This window comes from Pan troglodytes, chromosome 6 (genome assembly GCF_028858775.2).
Source record: "Pan troglodytes isolate AG18354 chromosome 6, NHGRI_mPanTro3-v2.0_pri, whole genome shotgun sequence".
Taxonomy (NCBI): Eukaryota; Metazoa; Chordata; class Mammalia; order Primates; family Hominidae; genus Pan; species Pan troglodytes.
Genome location: NC_072404.2, coordinates 6,038,719 through 6,056,692, shown reverse-complemented (window position 1 = coordinate 6,056,692; position 17,974 = coordinate 6,038,719). Strand labels below are relative to the sequence as shown.

At 50.7% G+C, this 17,974-nt stretch overlaps 1 long non-coding RNA gene across 1 annotated transcript; it reads right to left on the bottom strand.

Annotated features, from left to right (window-relative positions):
- Window positions 1-1,685: 1,685 nt before the first annotated feature.
- LOC134810513 (uncharacterized) lies at window positions 1,686-6,114 on the bottom strand. Its single transcript, XR_010158748.1, has 2 exons — window positions 4,008-6,114; window positions 1,686-3,147 (listed from the first exon to the last, which is right to left on the bottom strand). It is a non-coding gene; the product is annotated as an uncharacterized LOC134810513 (long non-coding RNA).
- Window positions 6,115-17,974: the final 11,860 nt, after the last annotated feature.

Genomic DNA, 17,974 nt, shown 5'->3' with positions numbered 1-17,974 from the left:
TCCCTCCAACCCCACGGAACCTGTCCTGACAGGAGAGACCCCCAACAGGAGCCAGGAGGGCCTCGGCGGACACAGGGGCCAGCGTCCCCATGCCCCTGAAGGTGGAAGCCTGGGGCCTACCAACTGGTCCTGAGGTCCGGGTGAGAGGAGGGCCTGTGGCAGGGGGCTGGGCAGTCACCCTCACACCTGAGGCAGCAGCTCTGGACAGGGACAAGCCCTAGAAACTCCAGCCTCCAGTGAGCGGGAGCCACTGCCTGAGGGGGCTTGGGAAGAGGGGTCCTCTCCTCACTGGCTACGGCGGGAAGAGGGCTTAGTCTTCGTGTGCTCAGCTGTGAGAAGCCCAGAAGTGCTTTGTTGTCGTTTCCTCACTTAATAAAGACAGCAAATCAGCCTCACGCTGCAGCCTCCTGGATTCTTCCCATTTCTCATTTCCTCACTTAATAAAGACAGCAAATCAGCCTCACACTGCAGCCTCCTGGATTCTTCCCATTTCTCATTTCCTCACTTAATAAAAACAGCAAATCAGCCTCACACTGCAGCCTCCTGGATTCTTTCCATTTCAACAACCTTATTAACTGGTTAATTCCCAGGTTAAGCCAAGTAACCTGGCAGGAGACTGGGAAAGCTGAAGGTTCCATGCCTGCTCCAATTAATGTCTTCTTAGGACAGACTGGAGAGTTCACATTCACTCTCTAAAATGACTCAGGGAAAGAAAATTCACTGACTTATGAAAAGGTCAGTCTCCATCACTGACAGCTTCATATCACAAAGAAAGGCATTTTCAGAGCAGAGACACTTGATCACTGGGAATTACTGGCTCCCAAGCCCAGAAAACGCCACTTGATACCCGGCAAAAGACCTCCATTAGAGCAGAGGGAATCAGACGGCACTGGTGGGATTAGCAGTTCCAATGGCTCCCGGAGCTCAGAGCTCCCAGCCAGGGCAGCCACGCGTGAGGGACTTCTCACCAAATGCAGGTGAGCTTTGAGCTAATGCTTCAGAAACAAACTGGTTTTACAAGCAGGCTTTAGGTTAATGGTACACTTTTTTAAACGAAATAAAAAATGAAACTACTTTTTATTGGCTTATATAAGGGATCTGGAGTCATCAGCCTCTTGCATTGGTTTTATGCATGCAAACATAAAATGGCCATCAACCTCTTGCACTGGTTTTATGCATGCAAACATAAAATGGCATTGTTATCTCAGGGTCAAGCTTATATTGGTAATTCTGGGTCAATCCCTCTGGCTTTTCTATAAGTATTTGAAAATACTGACATGATCCTTACAGGACTTCTCAAATCTCCTGGGGGCAGCGTCCTTGGCCAGGATGTGCTCAGGGAAGACCACAGGCGCATCTGTCGAATAAATCAATGACTTCCCCCAATTAGCATAAGAGTTAAATATAATCAAACTATGCAAACTAGGTGTACCATGAGGTAAGTAAACCTCCTTAGAAACCAACTGAACACGCTGATCAATATCTGAAATTGTGGTATCTGTATAATTGCAGTAATACTGCGATAATCAATATCTGCATAATTGCAATACAAAAACTACAAGAATTTGATGTAATAAATGAAGATTTTACCTAGTAGGTTAACAAAAAAGAGCATGTGCTGGTAATTTATGTGCTGGTAAACATTTCACAGCTGGATCTCAGGAACAAAACTGCATGCATGCATATACATGGATAAGTGTATTATAAATTTCAGTGAAATAAGGCATCTGCAGCGTACAGTTCACAAATATAGTATACGGTACTCATTTTTGTAAATTGTATATGACCAACTGATTCTCGCAGAAAACATCGGCTCATTTCTGGAAAACTCGTATCTGCAGGGAGACTGTAGCTGTGTTTGACCAGGGAGGGTAGGCCCAACACAGATGCTAGTGAATGTTCTTATTTGCATTAATGAGTAAGACAAAACCAAAACGACAAAGCAGTCAGTGTGATCTCGTTTGTCAGTGACTTCTCTGCTGAACTGAGTAATTGTTTTTAAATGCCAGAAGAGTTCTTCAATTTTTTTGCTGTTCACAGTGCAATGGCTTCAACACTTTTAAGTCTAATCTGCATTATTAACACCTTCTCCATCAGTCTGAGTTAAAGGCCAGCTCTGGTTTGTAGCACTTGCTGACGTCTGCAGCGTCAATGCATCCACCGTGACCCACTCCAAGCTTCCACCTCGGCAGGGCTGAACAGGAGCACGCGGCGTGGGACGCCTAAGACAGGAGATGTCTCCTGCGGACCGTCCAGGCTGCTCTCGGGGAGGCTGGCCTGTGGACTTCATCCATGGGCTTCCAAGGCCTCTGGCTTCCAGTCCTGTTTTGCCATTGGCGACCCCTGGCAGGGACTGGCAGGAGGCAGGAGGCAGGAGGATGAGGTCTAGGTCTTATTCTCCTATGGGGTCATCTTAGTCTCTGTCTGGCCCTCGGTGAAGGTCATGGCATCTTTCAAGGTGACTCTGTGCAACCCGACTTCCAGAATCCATTAACTGCTCCTCCCCTCCTGCCTTCAGACCAGGGTGAGAATAGCTGTGCTATTATTAGGTCCAGAACACTGCACTTTTTTGGTAGTTTTCCAGCGCTCTGCCTATGTCTCTGCAAACAGTCCCCTTACCAAGCTCTCTGGGGATGACGCTAGTGTGCCCTGCGTTCCCGCTGGGACATTGACACAGACAGAACCCATACAACAGCAGAACTCCCCAGAGGACAGCCTCACCGCGTGCACAGTGAACGGCCTGTGTGGGTGCTCCAAGACATCAGAGGGGTCCCCGAGTTCTCCAGAAAAAATAACTATTCCACGTAGCTGCTAGCGTGAGACGTTGGGTCAACCCGAGCACGTGGGGAAGGCACCTTATGCTCTGCCATGGTGTAATTGTTTGCAGCCCCCAAATTCTCATGTTGAAATCCTCACCCACAATGTGATGGTCTTGGGGGTGGGGGCTTTCCGAGGTGAGTAAGTCATGAGGACCCGTTGTCGTGGAAGGGATGAGTGCCCTTATAAACGAGGCCTGAGCTGGAAGGCGCTGTGAGGAACAGGCCCTCCCCAGATGGCAACTTGGTCTTGGACTTCCCAGTCCCCATAAATGTGAGAGATGATTGTCTGTTATTTTAAGCTTCCCAGTCAGTTACAGCAGCCAAACTTCTATCAAAAATAATAAAAGAACAGCAATTAGAAGTTTAAGAAATAAAAGGTCTTAGTTTAAATATAAAGAAACTTAAATGTGGCAGGAATTTAAGAAATAATGGAGGACAAGGAAAAAGCACATCTGACCTTAAGGCTGGGAACGATTCCTTTGAGTGACTCAGGGGTTGTGGTCCTGGGCCTCAGGGAGGGACATATTCGCCCAGCAGACGGCTCAGCCCTGGTGCACACCCTTCATACAGATGTGCACCAGGGGAAATTCAGTTACGGTTAAAGGGCTAAATGCATACTTCATCAGCTCATCAGCTATAAAAGCAATCCTCTAATAGGATCCGGAAGATGAAAGAGGGAGTGGGGAGGGAAGGGTGGGGCTGGAACCTCCTGGCATTACAGGGTAGGGACCACCGGACATTGTCAGAAACGACGCGACAAGAAATAGCCTTGAGTACTTTCAATTAAAGCAACAAAGGCAACCACAGACAAGCCAGGCCTACTCCCACCACTGCCACTGCTGGCCGCGAGGGAGGAGGCCAGCAGAGCCCAAGTCCCTGGCGCGTCAGTGCCGCTGGGCTGCTGGTCCCCGCTCACCTCTGCCTCGTTTTCGGGCTCTCTGTTTGTCCTGACACCTGTGCCTCTCACTTGGTGGTCTTTCCTCCGTCCCTTCTTGTTTGCCCAGCCCCTCTTACAGTGTAGCACTCTAAAGCAGCTTTTCTTTATGGAAATCTGTTTATTCCAAAGCTCTGAGGCAGTGTTATAAATATTGGTTTAAAACATTAGCCAGGGGATTACTGATAAAATATAAAATAGAAACAATTTCCCAAGGAAACTTCATCTAAAAATACACCAGTTTCCCCTCTCACCTCACTTGAGTAGAGGCACCAGAGGGTGCGTCAGGACCTGTCTCGGGGTGAAGGTCTCACTTCCTCACGCCTCTCCCACATGGCTCCCAGGAATCCCCCAGGAATGGCTTGGAAAAAAAAAATCTGTGACAATGGAGAAGAGTTGCCCCCAAAGAAACGTGCATATAAACAGCTCTTCCAGCTAGAGAAAAAAAAATTCTGCATAAATAATTCAGATTGCTGAGCTTGGTCCCTCATGCCTGTAATCCCAGCACCTTGGGAGGCTGAGGCAGCAGTTTGAGACCAACCTGGACAACATAGCGAGAGCTGGTCTCTACAAAAAATACAAAAAATTTAGCCAGGCATGGTGGTGCCTGCCTGTGGTCCCAGCTACGCAGGAGGCTGAGCTGGGAGGATCACCTGAGCCTGGGAGGCTGAGTGAGCCAGGATCACACCACTGCACTCCAGTCTTGGCGATGGACTGAGACCCTGTCTCAATGATCAATAATAATAATAATTCAGACAAACCAGGTCGAAAAATGTCCTGAGACGGTGAACTCAGGACCCAGCTACCTGGGGTGGACACTGTGGCTGATGGACCGGAAAGGGTAACACCAAAGGGCTCTAGGAGGTGTCTCATGTCTGGCTGTTGTCACTCCCCTTGGCTGCTGAAAGCCTTTCTGTTCCCCAGAATCGAGTAAGGAGCTCCTGGAAAGAAGTGGGGAAGGAGTCTTCCTGCCCAAGGCTATGTTACTTAACTCCGTTTAAGTGACAGAGCATGAACAGGTCACATTAGTGTCACATGCACCCGATTTCATTCTCCATTTGCAACAGTGAAGACTGTATAACGACATTGTTAAATACCCCAGAATTATAATTAAATCTTATTAGCCAATAGAATCTGAGTGTGCTAAAATCTCTATTAGCCGGGGCTGATGTAGCCACGATGGCCATGCTATAGAGGCCGGGCGCGGCGGCTCACACCTGTAATCCCAAAGCATTTCGGGAGGTCGAGGTGGGTGGATCACGACGTCAGGAGTTTGAGACTAGCCTGGCCAACATGATGAAACCCGTCTCTACCAAAAATACAAAAATTAGCTGGGTGTGGTGGCACGCACCAGTAATCCCCGCTATTTGGGAGGCTGAGGCAGGAGAATTGTTTGAACCCAGGAGGCGGAGGTTGCAGTGAGCCGAGATCATGCCATCGCACTCCAGCCTGGGGGACAAAGCCAGACTCCATCTTGGGTGGGGGTGGGGAGGAAGAGGAGAGAGACCAAGCAGCAATATCATCGATAACAAATTACAATCCAAATTCTAGGCGGTGTTCTGGGACTGGTTCACATCCAGCTTGGTCTGGCCTTGCCACTCCCACAGGGCAGGACACACTGAGGTCTGCCTGGGGGTGCCTGCTCTGGCGGCTGGGCTCCCCGCTTTCTGCAGGCTCAGGTGCCCCCTATTCCTGCAGCCGTTCCTGGACCCAGCCTGTCCTCATCTCAAACTCGGGGCTGCTGGCCTGAGCATGATCCCTTCACCGTTTCTCACTAATATGTCACTCTCGCCTCTTAAAAGATGACAAAGACTCTCTCCTTTGACCACACTCGAGTCAGGCTCCTCTGAGCCCTCCCTGTGACCAGTCCCTGACCTTGGCCGGTTTCGGCCGATTTAGCAAGAATCCTGCTGAGTCGGTTTAGTGAAAATCGTCTACTCTTGGTCCCTGATCAAAGTCCTCAACTCCCACCCTCGGTCTGTGACCACACTGCCTGCCTTTTCAGCAAAAATCCTGTCTATGCAGCTAGAACCCGCCTTGCCCCTGACCCTTCCTCTTAGTAATTTTCTCTCCACTCCCGACCCTACGCCTGGGCTGTCAATTCCTACTTCTTCTATCTGGAGTTGAGCCGGATGTGCCTCCCCTAACCCAACATCTCGCTTTAGCAGCCCCCCGCTTGAATAAAAGCAGCCTTGCCCTCTTTAACAAGCACAGACTGGGACAGGACATCCCCCCTCCATCCCAGCGCCCATGCACCCTCAGCCACGGTCCTCAGACCTCAAGAAACCCAGCGGGTGACAAGCTTGGGTGTCAGCGGGGCTGGGATTGCTGCTGGGGGCACAGGAGCTCGGGAGCACTTTGCAGGTGAGCAGGGCCTGGACAGGGGCTTCTCTGCAGCCCACCCCTGGGGAGGACTCCGGGCCCTCGCCCTGGACCGCAGAGCTCGTTTTGCTGTTGCCCTACTGTCTCCGCGACCTTGGGGGTTCACTTAGCACCCCCAGGCCAACACCTGGCCTCTCCTTCCCTGGCCTGCCGCCCTGCCTGTGTCTGGACTGTGGTTCACCGAGTGTGCACGTGGGCCTCGGAGGCTGCCCTATGGAGCCCAAAGTCCCAGGGAGGAGCAAAGGGGACCAAGTGCACACTCACCCAGCTTCCTCTGCCCGGCAGCGTCCCTGCCCCCATCCCCCCTCCACCGCCACCAGGGCCTGCATCCCCATCTGCAAAAGGGACAGGGTGCCCACGCCTTCTGAAGCACGCGCTCTCCAGGCCGCTCTCCGGGCGTCACCCCGCCCTGCTCCGCTCGCCCCTGCACAGCCCGAGTCCAGCCTGGTCGCTGCCATCAGGACAGTCAGGACCGACCGCCACCATCAGTTGGGGGCCGGCCAGGGCGGTTAGGCCCGGTCCGGGGCCCCAGGTCCCGCGTCCCCGCCGAGGCCAGGCAGGGAGACCTGGCTGCCCCGGGCTTTAGAACCAAAATAAGCCCCGAAATGATCGGCGGCGCCCACGCGCCAGGAGAAAACCTAAAGGACGAACGTTCCCGAGTACATATAAGGACGATTAATATTTATTGCACAGCTTATTTGTTTTACTTCCTTGTTAAAGAGGAAAACCTTACGCTAAAAATAAAACGACTACGAGCCCTTGTGCCTGCGTGGGTGGCGCTCGCGCCTTTAAACCTGAAGCCACAGAGGCTCAGCCCCGCACCCGCGCAGGGCGGCTCCTGCGCATGCGTAAACAGACGCGGTCGGGGCGCGGCCCAAGAAGACGCCAAGGGAACGGACGGGCGGGGGAGGAGGTGGCCTCTGCGCAGTCGCAGAGAGGAGAGGAGCGAGCGACTCCTGCGCAAGCGCAGAGTGAAGGGCCGGGAACAGTGGAGGGTGAGGAAGACAATGGGGAAGGACCCTGAGGCGGCCTCTGTGAGCCGACAGGAACACGTGGTCGATCAGAGAGAGACTCTTAAGTGCACGGATCTGATGAGGTGACTAGGGCGTTGCGCAGGCGTCCTGTAGAGGCGGGTTGTCATCGGCGCAGGCGCGGTGTGGAGGAAGCCCTGGCGCCGGCGCAATGTGGAGGCGGCCGGACTCGGCGCTGGCGCAGTGTGGAGGAGGCTCCGGCGCAGGCGCAGACGCAGGGCGGGCAATGGCCGCCTGGGTCTCTCGGGCAGCCCTGCCCACGTCTCTCGCCTCTCCTGGGCTTGGCCTGCGGGTCTTTTTCTGGCAGGTGCCCCCGCGTCTCCTGCGGGCCTGACCGTGTTCTCCCGCCTAGCCAGGCTCTTCTGCGCTCCTTTTTTGTTGAGATTTTCCATCCCCTGCACAGGAAGTGTCCTTTAATTACTCCAGTGTTTTTTTAGTTACTTTTTGAGAAATATTTTGGACTTTTCGATACAGAATAGTGTCAAAAAAAAAATTTAACCTTCTTCAGGTTATATTTTAGTGAATGATATTAATATATGTTCCAAAGTTGTATGGGATTTCTAAAATTCTAATTTTTCTGAGTATATGCTACCGATCATAATTATGGTTATGTTGTTGTTATAACCAAATTTCCTTGTCAGTTGTGTCTTTTTGAGTGTTTAAAGTCATTTCCGCAGTTAATTGCTTCATGCTGATGTAGTTTCTGAAAACTTCACAAGCACACAAAAATCCTAGAACATGGTGTCTTTTAGGAGGTTTGTGAACGGATGGGGAGGACCCTGAAAAGCACTGTGGAATACAGGTTTCTAGTAACTTCAAAATCACATCATTTGGACTGGGTAAGAATTGCTGAAACTTTAATGAAAAGACTGACTGGCTTATAAAACTGCTAACCCAAATAGAATAAAAATTAATTGAATACCGAGGAAATACTTCACCAGGTTTGCATACTTAATCAGCCTATACTGAAATTGTTTAGATATACAATTTGAATGAACTCCATGGTCTAAGTCAAATTACCTGTGATAACCCATCAGTTATCCATGCTATGTGCCCAGTTTGGAGAAACAACTGGCACCCAAGAGGACATAAGTCCGATGTTAAGCGTGGACTCATGGAGAACCAAGACGGCTGCCTTGTCCTTCGTGAGTCCTTAAAGCTTTTGTTATTAAAAGTTATGCATTCCATGACTCATCCTGGAAAAGATAAAATGATCCAAATTAAATATGTTGGTGTGGTGACTTATAGATTGTTAAAATCGTTTATAAACAATGTTTAGTTTGTCAAACCCATACTACTGGGAAGTCAATCAAAGCTTCATGTACATTTGGCTACCTGATGAGCCATTTAAACATTTATAAAGGGGTTTCATTCAGTTGTCATTTTCAATGTATGTGTTCTGGTTGTATTAAAGCTTTCCCATGCAGGAGAGCTAATGTTATAACAGTAGATTACTATGCTTCAGTGTATTTTCACCAGGTAAAGAGCTTTTTATGGTTCACTAAGGACAATCAACCCCTTCACAATCTAGAACCCAAAGATGGGATCTTCTGAGAACATCAGAGAAAAGCTGCCCTTGGCATCCTCACTGCAACAAAACATCAGGATCTTGAACCTTGGGGTCATAATCTCACAACTGAGCAGGGTCACTCTTGGAACTGTACATCCATTGAAACCCTTAAGGTAAAGCTAATCAGGGAAGTTTCTCCCCAGAAGAAGATGGCATCCTTGATGTGAGCAGCTCTTTCTGAAGATCATGGATCAAGACTTCTTACTATCATGAGACTCTTATCTTTGAATGTTTTTCCCTTGCTTCTGCCTCTGTGAACAACAGAAGTGAGAAGGGGGTCTGTTTTGTGCACTTATGGGGTATACTTTTATTTGTGAAGGGCTTTGCAGCCAGCTTTATACATGGATAATCTTATAACTTGATAGATAAAGATGAAGGCCCAGTGTATCATAGGTGAGAAACTTCAATGGTACATATGGTGCCTCATAATCATTCAGAAGCAGAACATTGGTTCACTCCTCTTAACCCACAGCATGGGTTAAAGAGACCATTGCCAAGAGGCCTTCCCTCTTCTAGAAGGGCATCATTTGTTAGGTCCTTTTTCCATGGTTTGGAATTAAAAAGGCAATGACTAGAAATATATCCCTCATGGTAGACTCTGTAGCAGATTCTACTGTAAAGGCTACACAACAGATGTTAAATTCTCTTGTGAAAGTTATGCTAAAAAATAGAATTGGCTAAACAGGAAAGTACCTGTGCAGATGCTGGCACTTAAGGCCTATGGAGAAAACATCAGGTGTTATAGAGAGTCTGTTGTAGGGAATTAACGAAAAGACCACTGAGTTAAGTCAAAGAATGGTCTATTTGAGTTTAGGTGGTTTGGTTTATGGGGACCCTGGCTAAGGAGCATACTCCAAATTCTTGGTGTTACCCTCTCAGTAGTCATAAGAATAGTCTCCCTGGTGCACTGTATTCTCTCAAAGGTTTTAAATGTTTGCATGAAGCCATCTTTAGAACGTCAGATGGTCTCTCTTCAACTGGAATGACAAGAGCTGAAAGAAATGTGTGACCACGAGGACACCGAAACCGATGAGTGACATGCTGAGACTGGAAACCCAAAATGATAGTAACGGAGAGTGGCGCTAACATCCTAAGTTTTGGTCACACTCTTGCCTAAGTGACAACCTGACAAAGGGGGAATTTTTTAAACAAAATGATGGGAGGCCATTGTTTTGGACTGAGCACTAGGTCCCAACAGACCAAACCAAACCAAAATGGCATCATTCGTGCTAAATGTGACACAATCGAATTAAGACTTTAAGGAAACACATGGGTCCTAGAATAGACCAGGTTTTGTTTTTCTCTTGCAAACAGGACTTTCCAGCATAAGGTGGTAACCTCAACTCAGTCCTTCTTCCTACCTTTGCAAAACTCGCTGTTCTGCTTCCTAGTGGGTTTCAAGACCAATGGTGACAGTGACATCAATAACTCAAGTTTCGATCAATCTCTCAAAACTGATAAAATGACCAAAAAGGGGGAATTGTTAAAGCGAACTAAATATGGCCTGAGAAGGACTCCGTACTTCTGTATTGGAGTCCCTGTGAACAAACTGAGCCTAACTTAATAGGTAGACAAGATTGAAAACCTAAATTAGGAGTATGTACCTGTCACAATTGCTGAGTCTCGGCCAGTCCCAGCAGCCGTACTTCAATCACTCATACACTGCTGAATGTTCAAACTGTGTGTAAATAAGGCAAATGCCAACCTGTAACTAACCCAGGTGTTTCTCTACCTCACTTCCCTTTTTTTGTCTATAAATCTTCCACCACGTGGCTGCACTGGAGTCTCTCTGAATCTGCTGTAATTCTGGGGGCTGCCCGATGTGCAAATCATTTATTGCTCAATTAAACTCCTTTAAATTTAATTCAGCTGAAGTTTTCTTTTAACAACAGTAAGATAAGAATTTGTGTTCTTATCGCCCAGAATGGACAAATCAGTAGCGTTCCTTGTCGTTCTTTTGTGGCTGGTTTCACGTAAATATTTTGTGTGTATGATAATAGAATTTGATTTTAATGAATATACTTTAAAAGCAACTTTTTTAAAATTCTTCCTCACCATTGAAGATGGAGAAAAATAAGAAGGGCTGTCTTGCGGTTCCATTTCTTTTGTGGATAGTAAGAAGCACTGTCTTCTGGTTCCGTTTTTTTTCTGGAGAGTAAGGATGTTTATCTTACTCTGTCTTCATTGTCCTCAAACCTCAAGTAGTCAGTAATACCCTGCCTATGACAGCTTTTATCGTAGTGTTAAATGGCAGATTTATTTACTTGGCAAACATTGTCAGGTCTCAGAAAAATTACCCCATGGTCTTGCCTTCTTCCCTCATGAATTGCCTTCCACTGATGGAGAGGATTTGATCTGTTCCCTGCTCATCAATTTTTCTAGCTTCTTTGGGATGTCCGCTCTGCATATCTACTAGGGAATTAAGAAATAATGGCTTCAGCAAGAAACAAGGCAGGAAAGTGCAGTGACATGAGGACCACACAGGGAAGGAGCTGTCCCCAAAGGTGAGAATGGCCCTGGACAAGGGTTCTTGCTGTGACTTCACTCAGACCAGACCACCTTGACCTTTTCATCACCGTGCCTCAGCGAAGTCAGTCGTTGATTCTCTGATCCGTTACTGAGATCATCATGAAATCTCCCTCGTACGAGAGTTGCAGAACTCTGCAGTGTCAATCATAGCGTTTGGGAGAGAGGACTTTCTACCTCCATCCTTTTTCTGAACCTAAATGGAATGAAAATTAGAACTGTTGCTTATTCTTTGAGGTAATTTCAAATTCCCTTATCCAAACCAGTGTTACAAAAGGACTCCAGTTTGCCCCCCAAATCGGTCTATTAAGAATGTAATGATGAATTTTCATCCAAATCCTACTATATGAGCTTTTCTAAAATAACTCTAGAAACAAATATGACAATATTCCAAAATTCCTGCCCTCAGACCTTATTTTGTATTAGAGTTATCTGTGTATCCATTTTGTATCCCCTGAAGCACGATGAGCCACTTGAGGCCAGGTACAGCCATGGCGTGTATCCCAGAGCACCTGTGAGAATGTCTCACAGACGGTCCGTCTCTCCTGAATGTGAAGGGATGGGCACCAGCCGGAGCCACCATCCGTGTGACTGGCCCGTGACCGCCTCCAGCTCACGCAGAACCTCTGCACGCAACAGAAAAAGGTCTCCCCTGGGTGAATGGGGTGGGAAACGTGTGCCCCTCCAGGCGGCTGGTGAGCAGAGTGCTCCCCTCGGCAGGGTGTGACTTGTACAGCTCCACGACGGGCCCTGTAACAAGACAGGCTTCGACCCTGCCCTCTTGCAGCTCGTATGTATGAGGGGCAGCCCAATAAATAAATAAGCAAATCCATGCTGTCATTTCAGGTATTAGCTAGAGCTTTGGAGGAAAAGCAGGCTGAGGGGAGGGAATGACGGGCAGGAGCAACGCAGGCAGCAGGCCAGGGAGGGGCCGAGTCGGGGCCTGGGTAACAGGCAGTGCCATGTATAAAACGTTAAAAAGTGTGAAAACCAGTTTTACATACCGGGTAGTTAATATTTCCATCTTCCCCCCATTTTGGTTTTAGTTCATTCTAGGTTTCTTTGCATTTCCTGTATTTCTTCGACACTATAGTTTTGTGCTGGGTCAGGCCAGCCCAGGGTGAGTCCCACTGAGTGGCTGCTTTGGGTGAAGATTGAAGCCTCCCCTCCAGTGGCTGCAGCACCGGTCTCTGTGTGTGGCCTGGTCACAGCACTCAGGCGTCTCCGACCAGCAAGAGTGTCTCGGGGACACTGGTTCTCCCCTCAGGCCTCCGACTTGCAGGGCCTGCCTGGGGGTGGTCGAGGGGATGCTTGTGTGTCCACACACAGTGTGAACACAGCATCTGAGGGCGCCCCAGTTTCCTCTGCAGACTTCAGGAGAAGATTCTCTAAGCAAAGTTCACAAAGAAGCAATAGGACTGAGGCAGGGTAGGGGAAATAGGTTGATACCGAAATACAGGGAGAAGTGCCCTAATGTGTGCTGAGGGTGCTTTGGAAAGATTTCAGGTGACTCAGCCGGGGTCAGGCATCTTGTGAAGACAGGAGAACTGCGGGCCTTTCTGCAGCGTGGACAGCAGATTCCCTCTCCTGGGCGTTCCCTTGCCTTCGGATTTGGGGGGTTTCCCCTGGCAGGGCTGGGACCCCCTGCAGACAACGGGGACCTTCCAAAGTCTGGGAAAAGAAACCAGACCAGGTACTGGGACGCAGGTCACCAGGAGCCGGCAGCATGGGGCCCAATAGTGAGGCCCTTCCTGGGCCTGTGGCCTCCTCAGTACTGTGAGGCTGCCAGGCTGAGAGTTTCTTTCCAATCTGAAGTCCTCCACTAGACAACTGAGGAGAACCTGCACCTGTGTGGGTCTCCTGGTCTCCTTGGGTGTGATGAGGGCAGAGACCCCCCTACAGGCCACAGAGGAGTCCACTAAGGCTCACCCAGGCCTGCTGCTCCAAGGACCCACCCAGTCCCTAGGATTTGTGCTTGAAGCCGCCACTGCCCACACGTGCGTCCTGCCCACGCTATGCTCACACGTGTCACACGCCTGGCCTTCCACGCACGAGTGCTCCCACATGCTGAGAATTAGCCTGTTCTGTGAAGGGCCACGCGTTCTCGTCCGTCCTCCTGCGGTTGGACACTTGATGCAATCAGGGTTTGGAGATGTTATCAATAAGGCTGATAGACATTCTTTTACAGACACGATTTTTATTTCTCTTGGGTAAACACCCGGGAGTGTGGTCGCTGGGCAGTCGGGAGAGTGGCTGTTCCGTTTTGCACTCCCAGCAGTAGGGAACGAGAGTTCCGGTCACTGTGCATCCTTCCCAACGTGCAGTTGCCAGCCTGTCTCTTTCTAAAGGCATATTGCTAGTGGGTGTGAAATATACCGAATTTCTTTTTATTTTAAGCTCAATTCCTTTACGTGTTTTCTTCCTAGTCCCCAGAGTGGCTTCTGTCCCCGAACATAGGTATGAATGGTGCTGAGCACTGGACCACAGGGTGAGCTCTGGTGAGCTCCGGTGGGAGGGTTTTGGCAGGCCATGGAGATGAGTACTTGAATTAGGCCCAGATTGCAGAGTCAGGAATTGCTGGGTACAGCCTGTCTGCATTTTGTTTTGGCTTCAAACTTTACAACATTCATTTTAAGTTCTGAGGCCTTAGGTCCTAAGAAAATGTGTTATCTGGAACAAATGCAATTGCCAAAGTCTACAATGACTTTGCTTTGTGCCAGACCTCCTGGAATATGCCCATTCCTGGTTCACAGATGTCTGTCGGGCCTGCCCAGGGATCAGGTCCCATGCTGTGGACTCTGACCCCATGCACGGAGCAGTGGAGGCTGCCTGCTCGGCCTGGCTGGCGTCTGCCCCAGAACCGTATCAGACGCCTGCTGTACATGCAAACACAGTGCCCTTGGCTCTTGGCAGGCCAGTCTCCGCTAATCACAGACAAACCTCTAGTCCAGATTGAGGAACATGTGGTACCACTCTCATCTTCCACACCCAGCACAGACCTCAGTGACTGATTGCGGCTGGTGCTGCTGTGAGCATGGACGCAAGCTCTGCTTCCAACAGCAAACTTCAGAAACCCACTTCCAACAGGGAAGGCTCGCCCCCGACAGGAACACAACCTCAGAAACCCATGTCCAATAGGGAAGGCTCGCCCCCGACAGGAACACAACCTCAGAAACCCACTTCCAACATGGAAGGCTCACCCCCAACGGGAACACAACCTCAGAAACCCACTTCCAACATGGAAGGCTGACCCCCAATGGGAACACAACCTCAGAAACCCACGTCCAACAGGGAAGGCTCGCCCCCGACAGGAACACATTTCTATCTCCAGGCTGATGAATACTGAGACAAAATGCAGCACAGTCCTCCACACGTCCCTTTTGCTTTGGAGGTGGTGGAGTGACGCCCTTGATAACCAGCCTGTGCTGCCTGAGTGGCCCTTTGAGTTCGGGTCACAGTGTCAGGCACCAGCTCCTTCCACTCAGCTGTGCAGACTTGCAGTGGGTGCGTCTGTGACAAGCACTCTGCCCAGCACCTGAAATTGATCAAGTCTTTCCTGCATATTCCAAGTCTTTTCTCTGTTGATGGAAAAACCAAACTCTGTAAAATATTTTAAAGAGGTTTCTTCTGAGCCAGTGAGTGACACAGCCAGACAGACACGGTCCCAGCGAGTCCTGAGAACGTGTGCCTGAGGAGATCGGATTGCAGTTTGGTTTTGACATCTCAGGGAGGCAGGAGTTACAGGTAAAGACATACAGCCATGCATGGCAGGTCCACACTGGCTCGGCCTTTGGAGGTGGGACACCTTGAAGGGGGCTTACAGGATACAGATGGATCCAGAGATTCTTTGAGTTCCTGTTGGTGAGAGGAGCAAGGCTCTGTCTAAAACTTGGAACGTTTAAGTTAAGATCCTGCTACAGGATCTGTAGCCTACAGGTGCAGCCTCAGGTCCTGCTCAGCCTACAGGTGGGACCCACCCCTGCCTTGTGCGGCCTCGGGTCCTGTTATAATTCGGTATCCTATTGCCACCAAGAGTCTGCTTTGTCAGTCTTAAGATCTCCGTTTTAACATTACTGCTGGTCAGTTGTGTCTAAACTCCCAAAGGGAGGGAGTATGACGAGGCATGTCTGACCCCCTTCGTGTCAGGGCCTGGAACTCAGCTTTTCAGGTTTCTCTGGGTCCCCTTGACCAAGAAGGGTCCGTTCAGTCAGTGGAGGGGGGGGGATTCAGGGTTATGCTTTTAGTTCACACCTCCAAAACAGGAGGTTACCTTTTAAAACAAAGTAATCACCAGTGACGTGAAAATCAGAGTTGACTTGAAAACCAGACGATGGGTGCTTCCAAAAGGCTCAGACCTTGGCCCCCCACCTGCCTCCCATGCTCAGCACTCAAAGACCTTGGCCCCCCACCTGCCTCCCATGCTCAGCACTCAAAGACCTTGGCCCCCCCACCTGCTTCCCATGCTCAGCACTCAAAGACCTTGGCCCCCCACCTGCCTCCCATGCTCAGCACTCAAAGACCTTGGTCCCCCACCTGCCTCCCATGCTCGGCACTCAAAGACCTTGGCCCCCCACCTGCTTCCCATGCTCGGCACTCAAAGACCTTGGCCCCCCACCTGCCTCCCATGCTCAGCACTCAAAGACCTTGGCCCCCCACCTGCCTCCCATGCTCGGCACTCAAAGACCTTGGCCCCCCACCTGCCTCCCATGCTCAGCACTCAAAGACCTTGGCCCCCTACCTGCCTCCCATGCTCAGCACTCAAAGACATTGGCCCCCCACCTCCCTCCCATGCTCAGCACTCAAAGAGAAGGAGGGCAGGAGGAGCCTGGCCACTCCTGAGCAGCCTGGGAGGCCTTTCTCTAGGAGATGGCCAGGCGTGCGTGGCGGGGTGTGGGGGCACCTGCGAGGAGACCCATGCAGGCCATGCCTGAGACGTGCGGAGGGATGGGGACAGGGCTGCCCGTCAGCCCACCAGGCTGCCAGAGCACCAGGGTTTGTCAAGGGCTTTCTGCCTTCCCTGGGGCTGGGCACTCCCTCCAGGCTGCAGCTGAGTCGGGGGCACAGCCACAGTGAGTGCTCAGAATCCCCCTCCTCATGGACAGGGCTGGGCGCTCAGTCTCCTGCAGGAGTGCCCCAGCCTCAACTCACGCAGCAGGGCTGTCCATCAGATTCCCCTGACCCCTAGTCATGCCCGAATCCCTGCAAGATGGAGGACCTGTGGGAGACTTCGCTCCAGCTGCAGTAAGTCAAGGTCAGCTAGGGCCACGAGGGCCCCACCGGCCAGTGTCCTGGCCGAGGCTCCCAGGCACCAAGGCCACCCAGGCCTCCAGAGCAGCAGCCAACTGCCCCTCATTCCCCGGCCTCACTCACAAATAGCCTTCACCCAGACAGCCTTTGCCCTGTGCACCGTGGCTGGGGCTGGAGGGGAGGCAGTGGCCGTCTCCCGTGTGTGCACTGGACGCCCGGAATCTCAACAGCACTCACACTGGAACTTGAAGGTGCCCCGGGGAAACCCACGGAAGCACAGTGGTGCCTCTGGCTGCCTGGAGCCTACCCCAGTTCCTCCCTGGCAGTGAGAGAAAGCTGCAATCACCCATCAGCAGGCTTTATTACAGAAAAGGAAACGCAGATTGGGCCTCCCCTCCTGCTGGGAAGCATGGGAACATAAGGTCGAGGAAGATGGAAGGGGGAACAAAGAGAAACCCTGCAGACCGGCTGCAGCCAGAGGCTGCAGGTGCAGGGCTGAAACTGAATCATCGCCATGCCAGCAGGAGTGGCCTGCCGGGAGTAACCCACCCTTCCAGGGAGCACAGGCTGGGTGCCCTCCCCAGGGCCCAGGCAGGCCCCTCCTCTGGGTCTTGGGGCCCCCGTAAGAGCAGGAGTTGGAGAGGGTGGGCTCCTCGCCTCCACTTTCTCTGTCCTGTTAGAATTCTAAAGGGCGGGGCATTTTCTGTGTTAGGGAATGCTCCAGAAGACTTATGTGACCTCAACTTCAGCGAAATTTCTAATAGGAAAAGTTGGTAAGCTACACAAAACCCTAAGCCCCCTAAACAACTGAAAGGGGCCCCAGAGAAACCTGAAAAGCTGAGTTCCCAGCCTCGATGGGAAGGGAGGTCCGCCACGCTTCATTACGCTCCTTCCCTTTTGCAGCTTAGATGCAACCACGGACCAGCATTAGAGGTCATGGAGATCTTAAGACTGACAGACAGACTCTTTGTGGCAATAAGATACCAAGTTATAAACAGGACCCATGCAGGCAAGGGTAAAGTCACACCTGCAGGTCATCATCTTGCTACACAGCTTCCAAGTTTTAGACAGAACCTTCCTCCTCCAACCAAATGCAAATTAAAGAATCTCTGAATCCACCGATGTCCTGTAAGCCCCAGCTTTGAGATGTCCCTCCCTTTCAGGTCAAACCAATGCCGACCTTCTGTGCACGGCTGTATGTCTTTGCCTGTAACTCCTGCCTCCCTGAAATGTTAAAACCAAACTGTGGCCGGGCGCGGTGACTCACGCCTGTCATCCCAGCACTTTGGGAGGCCGAGGCAGGTGGATCACCAGGTCAAGAGATCGAGACCATCCTGGCCAACACGGTGAAACCCCGTCTCTACTAAAAATACAAAAATTAGCCGGGCGTGGTGGCGGGCGCCTGTAGTCCCAGCTACTCGGGAGACTGAGGCAGGAGAATGGCGGGAACCCGGGAGGCGGAGCT